The sequence below is a fragment of the Stegastes partitus genome, unplaced genomic scaffold (assembly GCF_000690725.1).
Source record: "Stegastes partitus isolate 25-593 unplaced genomic scaffold, Stegastes_partitus-1.0.2 Scaffold592, whole genome shotgun sequence".
Lineage (NCBI taxonomy): Eukaryota > Metazoa > Chordata > Actinopteri > Pomacentridae > Stegastes > Stegastes partitus.
In genome coordinates, this window is record NW_007578323.1 from 434801 (window position 1) to 443333 (window position 8533).

Genomic DNA, 8533 nt, shown 5'->3' on the forward strand with positions numbered 1-8533 from the left:
TTTTATCTGTTTGGTGTGTTTGTAAAGACACTCAGATCCTCACACTTTCTGATTTTGTTCGCTTGGAGCTCTTCCCAGTGAGATCAGAGTTCACAGACTCTCCTGAACCTTTTGACCATATGGAGGATAACTGGGAACACCGAGGCCGTTGTGCTGTCTTTCTTTAAGCAACACTTCATCCAACATCATCCCTCAAAAGTGATATTGGAGAACATGGGGCCTTTTCTACTTTATACCAAGTCCAGAACAAATAGGCTGACAAAGACAAACCTTCCTGGCTTCCATCCGTGTCTTGAATTTTCATCTGTAATATTTTTTTTCTGACACAAAGCTGACAAACTCTGCCACCAGACAACTGCCTGTGATGCCTAAAAAGCATAAAATGTCCATATTTCTTCAGCCCGGGGGGGGAGGAGGTTAGTGATCTAAAAGGGATTTTTAATAACCGAGAGTGTTCCCTGGGGACATTAAAAAGTGTTTTGGGCCAGACATGTCCATAATTTAGACGTTCCTTTACTTCGTTACTGAAATTTATGGTTTTTATTCCCAAAATATACATCAACAGAATGCCACAGATAGTCCTGGAGCATGTGGTCATGGCTTGTGGTCAGTGGCCTCATGATAAAAGTGCATGTTTCATTAATCATGAAAACCCTTCTCAGAAAACCCAGTGACGTTTTGTTCTTCTTGGTGTGTCAGGCTTTATGCTAATGCAGATGTCTGTGTGTCTCTTGGTTGTGAGTGCATGTAGGTGTGTGTCTCCACATAGTGTATAGTGGGTGTGTTTAGGTAAGACTGTGTTGTTCCAACGGCCAGAAAGTACCAAAATGGCCAAACGTGAGCTGTGAAGTGAAGAAGCTGGTGGGTGCACATGTGCGACTGTTGGCCTCAGTTTGTGAGCATACTGCAACTGTTTTTTTTGTGTTGGAGACACAATAGCAAGGTTAATGACTATGCTAAGCAACTGAGAGGCTATTAGACACATTGCTGATTTGGCTTAAGTGCAGGAAGAGTACGAGACACCAGCACTGCTAATAGACACAGTTTGGCTGCTCGTGCTCAGATTCCCTGTTGTCGCTCTTGTCTTTAACCGAGTCAGGGTCATGAAAACGGGAGGCTGCCAAGTTGTTGTTTGTGTTACTTTTTTTGTTCACATTAACAAGAAATCTTCAAACCCTCTTTTTATGCCGTGTTGTGTGTAAGTGTTACTGTATTCTGATAATGTGCTAGTTCACTTCTTGGACAAACCTTTCTTCATCTGTTTCCTACTTAGTTGACGACTTCTTACAGAATAACTGATTTGAGGTTATTGGGGAATAAAACAGAATATTTGATTCTTTGCGAATTTTAAGTTAATGAAACATTCCTGTGCAGTGTTAGGCAAACTTCTCATTACCTGATAAAGAGCGACAGTAACGACACCGGTGGAAAACATTTGGACGAGGATTCATACTGTCTATATCTGACAGTCATAGATTTTTTTGTAGGCCTATAAGACAGGAAAGTGTGAAGTGTATGACATCCATGTCCACATAATCAGCCACATTACAGACAAACTACTGTATTAGCACATTGTTGTTGTTTGGCTTTACACCAACTACCTCATAAACTATCCTTTCCCTTTATTTCTATCCATCTTACGCTCTAGTTTTCCTTCAATCAGCGCTATAACCTCACAGAGATGCAGCTGTAGCTTGTCTCATGGCCACAACATGCCTCCAATAAAACAAGGTTCATTATCAAAGAAGCATTTGTGTAGAAATCTGGAATATGAAAATCCATTGGTGGAGGGTCTGTGCAGCGAACACGGCAGACTGCAATTGTTAAAGGTTATTGATATGCAGTGGAGTAGGCTGACATTTACTCAGTGCCCTCACTATCACAGCTCCTGTTTGGCCTTTTACACCGGCAGTTATGTAAAGCAAGAAGGGATTTCTAGTAGAAAACATGCTTGGTCAGGCCCAGCCTGATAACCTCGCTGCGAGCTCATGCCAGCAGATCTCTGCTGTATTTGTATTCAGCACAGTTATCTCTTCGTTCTCTTTCAACTTTTACAGAATGGTAACGCGGGGGAGGCTTTAAGCTACTTCCTGCTCCTTTCACCGCAGCAATAAAGGCCCACCTCAATCCAAGATTTCTAGAAGCCTTTTGATTGGCAGCCGTGTGCGACAAGTGGTCAACCAAAACGTACGCAATGACTTTCTCAACAATACGGCTCGGTAAAAAAATAAAAAATTCTCTGCTAATCTCAGCTTCCATTCTGGTGGCAAGTAACTCTGAAAGTAGCTGCAGGCAATCACGTCGATATCTATTCAATGTCAAAATCCTCGCCAGGCGTGGAACCGAGTAGATAACGCACGATAGAAACTAATATTTAGAGGTGGGTCATGAATGGAGCATTATTACGCTGGAGCTTTGCATATCCTCTGCTTATCAGGCCAGGTGGACTTTGCCAGGAGACATTCGTAACACAGAAACACAAAAGCGATCCATCATCCAGCTGGCTGAGGTTTCTACTGGCCACAGGGTGCTGAAGACACTGAGGATGTTAGAGGAGCGACGCTGAGGCCTAAATCATGAAGGAACCTGCTCTGGAGGGAAACAACCAGGATGTTTAAGATGAAGTGCCAGTTTAAAGGGTCATTGCATAAAGTGTGTTTTGTCGCTTTCCTCTCAGTCAGTCTCTGAAATGTCTGCTGCCCTTTGAATGCCACTTTCTACCAAAGAAAGATTTACTCTGACGGCTGTGTTTAGGTTGTTCTCGGTGGCATTTATTTTATCTGGTATTTGTTGTTTCATTGCTTATTCTTAAAGGAGTTTTGCGAAACGTGGTTATTCACGCTCCTGCTGAGAGTTAAAGATAAAAAAAAAAGTTGACACCCCATTGGAATCTGTAGAGGGTTGCAGTTTGGACATCGATCTGTCCAGGCTAGCCTCGGACAAATTAGCATCCACTTCTCTGAACGACTTGCACATCAGTCTGCTTGAGCAAAAAAACAAAAACAAAAAAAACTAATGACAAAAAAGCTTGCATCAAGTAACAAGTAGAGCTCCATTATCCCAACTTCAATTTGTCCAGAACTATAAAATCCCCCCTTTAATTTTGAATTTCTAACTTTTAATTTTCAATCCTATTCTTCAGTTTTTAAACCGCCCAGTTCCTTTGTCTGACATGCGTCCTAATCTAGATAATTATTCATTTAACTTATTATAATTTTTTAACATTTATACTTTTTGACTGCTCTGCCTTGTCTCCTTACGCCTTGATTGTCTGTGTTTTCATGTTTTGACTGTCCCTTGTGAACGCTGTTCTTCAAGGTGCTGTATAAAATAAGTTATTATGATTATTATTATTATTAGATCGTTTTTCAAAACACTGTTAAACACAAAAAGTGAGTCACACGCATACAAACGCTCCGTTCCAAAGCTGCATATTTAGACATAAACACAATTTCAAATGTCACATCCTGGTCTCATGTTGAAGGTGAACAAGCGTGTTTCCCAAAATGTCAAACAGTTCCATTAAATACAAACACTGCAAATACAAAGGAAGGAAATGAAAAGCCTGTTGTCAAAATCTGTCATAAAATAAAATCTGATAGCTACTGAAAAATACAGGAAGAAAAAACACAAAACTTAATGTAAGACAATGAATGTAAATGTAATTGATACTGTGTTCAAACATAAACAGTATCATTGATAGTGGATTAGAAAAAAGAAAACATATGGCGAAGAAATGAACATGATGTGTCGGCACCTGTAATGGCTGCACTGTATGGATGGTCTTAACATAGTTCTGCTTTTGTCTCATAAAACCAGAGAATCATTTTCCTCTCAGAGTCCTCAAACCCCGAACAGGGTGTCACGCCTTTCATTTAGAGCGGGTCATCCAGCTTTGCAGACGACTGTCTTGCTTCTTGGACCGAGGCCTCCTGCTCCTCGGCTAATTCTGAACTTCTTTTACACTTATTAAGGCCACCGTGCTCCTGGGAGCGCTCAGTGATTTAGAAACGGTTTTATAACCTTGCCCTGATCTGGGCCTTGCCACAGTTTTATTATGGAGTCTACAGAGAGTTCCCTGGACTTTGCAGCCTGGTTTTTCTGGGATATTTTATACTAAACTGTGTTGCATCGTTTCAGTTTGCCACAGGTGGACTCCAATAAGGTTGTAGATACATTTTAGGGATTATTAAGACGCCATCTCCTGAAACACAAATACAAAAAAAATACAAATACAAAAGTACAATAGGGCTAAAACCTAAAATATTTAGACCAAGTACACCTTTGGTGTGGCATCATGAATTTACATATGGATGTGTACAGGTATGACATAATGGCTAATTTACCCAAATGAAGATACACAGTGTTTAGAATTGATCTTTATACAGAACAGCAGCAGTTATTGCAGTCAAACAGTAATTGATAGAAAAGGCCGGTGTTAGCATGATGTTGTTGCACATGATGTGGTGTTTTTGTTTGTATACTGGGAGGCACATCATGAGCAAAATAAGAAGTCAGCATTTCCAACTTGTACTAATGACAGTCTCAAAAATACAGATTCAGACTTCCAGGGTGACCTATTAAGCAGTGTATAGATGATGGATGGATGGATGGATGGATGGACGGACGGACGGACGGATGGATGGACGGATGGATGGATGGACTTCCAGGGTTTCCTACTAGCAAACCTCAGGAAGCAATCCTGTCAGTTTGCAGAACGGGGCTTTCATACATTATCTTCTTAGGTGAGCTGGTGTGCTCGAGGTGCAGGAGTGGAGAGGAGAGGGTGGAGAGAAGGGCTTCTTAGATCTAAAGTACGATGTCGTGTTGCATCAAAGTCATTATAAGGTAGGAAAGAACTACGTTCAGGGACAACAGGATGTTCACCTGTGTAACTTTAATACACATGAGTTGTAGGACTTTACAACAAACAGGATTAATCAGATCTTCGGGTGCCATAGCAACGTGTTTGAATACCTTTAAGAAAAAATGTTGGACAAAAATGGATGGGAAGATCTACATGGAAATGCACATTTGTGCTGCCAAGAAGAAGTAACCTATTGATTTCAGCGATGGCACCACATATCTTTCGGCTGCATTAGGAAACATTTGTGCATATCCTAAACCCTTTACACTTTAGAGAAACAGAAATATTGATATCCGCACAGGCATCCCCAGAAATAATACAGAGGAAATGTATTTTTGTTCCTATTTGCATTTAATTTTTTCCGGCATTTGCATTTTTATGTTTTCCTCACTGTACAGCCACTGAAGCGTCACTGCGAGGCTCCAGCAGTCTCTCTTTTTCAGCAGTCCTGGAGTTACTGGCCTCGCCACGCACCGCTCTGTCAGACATAACTGATGTTGTGGGAAAGTATAGATTTGCTGATGCTGAATTGATGTGACAGGTTAGCATTATTGAATTTCACTGCCGGCAGTCTTGTGGTCTCAGAGAGAGTATTCACTGTGAACTGTGATACTTAACTCTTGCTGGAATGTCCTGCAGGTCTTTGGACAGAGTTTTAAAAGATGCCCCCCTGAAGACCTGTGATCTGCTGTCTGATCAACACAATCGAAAATCTTTACGGCAGAGTGTTGGATACCTAAATCTGAAATCTATAATGTGTTTTTAATTAACACTTTATTTTGCCCAGTTGGATGATGGATCGCAGTGAGATATTGATGGTTGCTGGAGATGCTCTCTGTACGTCCAAGTAATGTTGATTGTGTTTACGTGGCTGACAGTGCTGCCGAACTTCTTCACCTTATTGCCGACTAATCAATGAGAGCTCCACTAAATGTGAACGTGGAACAAATTTACGCTAAATGTTTTCTCGGGTTGACTGTCATTCGAACATTCAAGTTGCAGATTTCACCCTTGAAGCTGCACTAATCAATATTCTTAGATGAATAATGGATCAACTGCCTGCTGCATAATGTGAACGGGTGAGTCAACAGAGAATTATCACCCAACTGAAGTTGGTTCCCTCCATTCTGCATCTGCATCTTCAGCTTTATGACCGTAACAATGGAACTGAAGAAGTGTAGGTGACGTGGTGGCCAAGTGGTAAGGCGTTGGTCTCGTAAACCAAAGATCGTGGGTTCGATCCCCATCCATGCCTTTAAAACCATTTAGATAAGTGAAGCATGTAAGAAGGATTGAATGTTGCAGCTGTGTCTCTGCTAGATGTATAAATGGGCATGTCTTTGGTAATATGTTAAATATATGTGACCCATCTGCACAAAATCATTTGCATTGCGCCTTGGGCTATATTGAGATACAGCTCAAATTACATTAACACATGATAAATATTGATTTTGAGTTCATTACTTAGATCAGTCCATGTAGTTGTTTTCTACATGTAGGTAACATCAATACTCAATATTCTGCATCTTCAGTTTTATGACCATCATAAATAGACAACAACTGTGTCAAAGGCGTGGTGGCCAAGCGGTAAGGCGTTGGTCTTGTAAACCAAAGATCATGGGTTCGATCCCCATCCATGCCTTTAAAAGGTATCATCCACCATGATCCATTTAGATAGGTGGAGCATGTAAGAAGATGTGATGGTTGCAGCTGTGTCTTTGCTCAATTGTAAATGAGCGTGGCTTTGGTGGTATGTTAAATATATTGAAATACAGACATTCATCTCATGGAGTTTATAATCAGTATTTTACTTCCCTCATGGTTGAGGGTGAATGTTGCAAGTGTGGTCCGTATCTCAATACAATGCAATGTTACACTGCGTTTAAGTGGATGTTGCAAATACCACCTCCATTAACTTTATTGCAGACCAACAAACCACTACCTGTAATTTACTATGGGTTCTGAAGTAGAGTTAGCGGTTGGCGCATTGAAACTTCAGCTAAGATGCCCAGAACATCCTGGAATATGAGGCAAAGATGAGGATGTGAAAGGCAGCACATTACCGTATTTGAAAAACCAGAATGACAGAATTACACAGGTGTTTCAGATCAGGGACAAGGATGCTCAGCTCAAGGAATTCAGACAGTCAGATCATTGGACACATATGATGACATGGCCACCATACATCAGCAACAAGGCTTTCACCCAGAAAACCAGGATTCACAGACCATGTGGAACCATTATCCTAAGATTTAAGATTTGTTTTGACTCCTAGTTTACTTTAGCTTTTCAATGTGTTTGGCTAAGTTTAAGAACTTTAGGAAAACATCTCACTCCGGTAGACACTTTCACCATGATAACTATTTGTTAGAAGCTTTGTGAGGTTTCGGAAAATAGTCTGTTTGGGTAAAAATATGACCCTTTCACAACACATTGGGAGATTGTCCTCCATTTTCTGGGTTGCCAGTGCGACAGGTTCTATTTAAGTGATTACTTGGTTGAACATGTCTGGAGGTGATCAGGCTTGGGTGTGATCAGTGAAACTGAGCTCAGCTTTCCAAAAAATGCGATTAGCCACAGTTAATTCATGATTTAACAAGGGGGGGAACTACTTTTTCACAAAGGGCCAGGTAGGTTTGGATAGCTTTTTCACCCAACTGAAGTTAGTTTCCCTTCATTCTGCATCTGTGTGCAGATGGCGTGGTGGCCAAGTGGTAAGGCGTTGGTCTCGTAAACCAAAGATCACGGGTTCGATTCCCGTCCATGCCTTTAAAGGTATCAACCACCATTTAGATGAGTGGAGCATGGTAGGAGGAGTGAATGTTGCAGTTGTTTCTGTGCTAGATGTGTAAATGGGCATATCTTTGGTGATATGTTAAATATATGTGACCCATCTGCACAAAATCAGTCGAATTGCGCCTTGGGCTATATTGAGATACAGCCCCAATTATGTTAACACATGATAAAATATTGATTTTGGGTTCATTACTTAGATCAGTCGATTTAGTTGTTTTCTACATGTAGGTAACATATTCAATATTCTGCATTTTCAGTTTTATGACCATCATAAATAGACAGCAACTGTGTCAATGGCGTGGTGGCCAAGTGGTAAGGCGTTGGTCTTGTAAACCAAAGATCATGGGTTCGATCCCCATCCATGCCTTTAAAGGTATCAACCACCATTTAGATAAGTGAAGCATGTAAGAAGGATTGAATGTTGCAGCTGTTTCTCTGCTGGATGTGCAAATCTTTGGTAATATGTTAAATATATGTGACCCATCAGTCACACCTTAGGCTGTATCCGAGATACAGAGTTGGACGCTTCATGAGGTTTGGGTGTGGTCAGTGAAACTCACAGGGCCAGGTAGGTTTGGATGGCTTTATTCCTTTACCGTTTACTTTGGTTATCTTTGTTTGATGGTCTTCAACATTTAAGTGGGAGAAATATTCAAAACAAATAAGAATTCAAGAAGGGGGTAAATGCTTTTTCACAAATTAGACAGGTGGTCTAACAAATGTGTTAAGCACCGCATAAATATATGTATGTATAGAAAATTTGTTCTGGTCCTTTGGGAAGTATAAGTAATTTTTGACTTGCTTACATAAACTGACAACAGTTCCTGGGCTGTTCATCCAAACAAAGGACAGATTAGCCGTTGTATGTAA

At 40.7% G+C, this 8533-nt stretch overlaps 4 non-coding genes across 4 annotated transcripts; all 4 read left to right on the forward strand.

Moving 5' to 3' along the window:
* The first annotated feature begins 6050 nt into the window (after positions 1-6050).
* Positions 6051-6122, forward strand: trnat-cgu (transfer RNA threonine (anticodon CGU)). The gene has a single exon. It is a non-coding gene; the product is annotated as a tRNA-Thr (tRNA).
* A 315-nt stretch (positions 6123-6437) lies between these two features.
* On the forward strand, positions 6438-6509 carry trnat-ugu (transfer RNA threonine (anticodon UGU)). Its single transcript has one exon. It is a non-coding gene; the product is annotated as a tRNA-Thr (tRNA).
* Positions 6510-7564: 1055 nt separating this feature from the next.
* trnat-cgu (transfer RNA threonine (anticodon CGU)) lies at positions 7565-7636 on the forward strand. Its single transcript has one exon. It is a non-coding gene; the product is annotated as a tRNA-Thr (tRNA).
* A 322-nt stretch (positions 7637-7958) lies between these two features.
* trnat-ugu (transfer RNA threonine (anticodon UGU)) lies at positions 7959-8030 on the forward strand. Its single transcript has one exon. It is a non-coding gene; the product is annotated as a tRNA-Thr (tRNA).
* Positions 8031-8533: the final 503 nt, after the last annotated feature.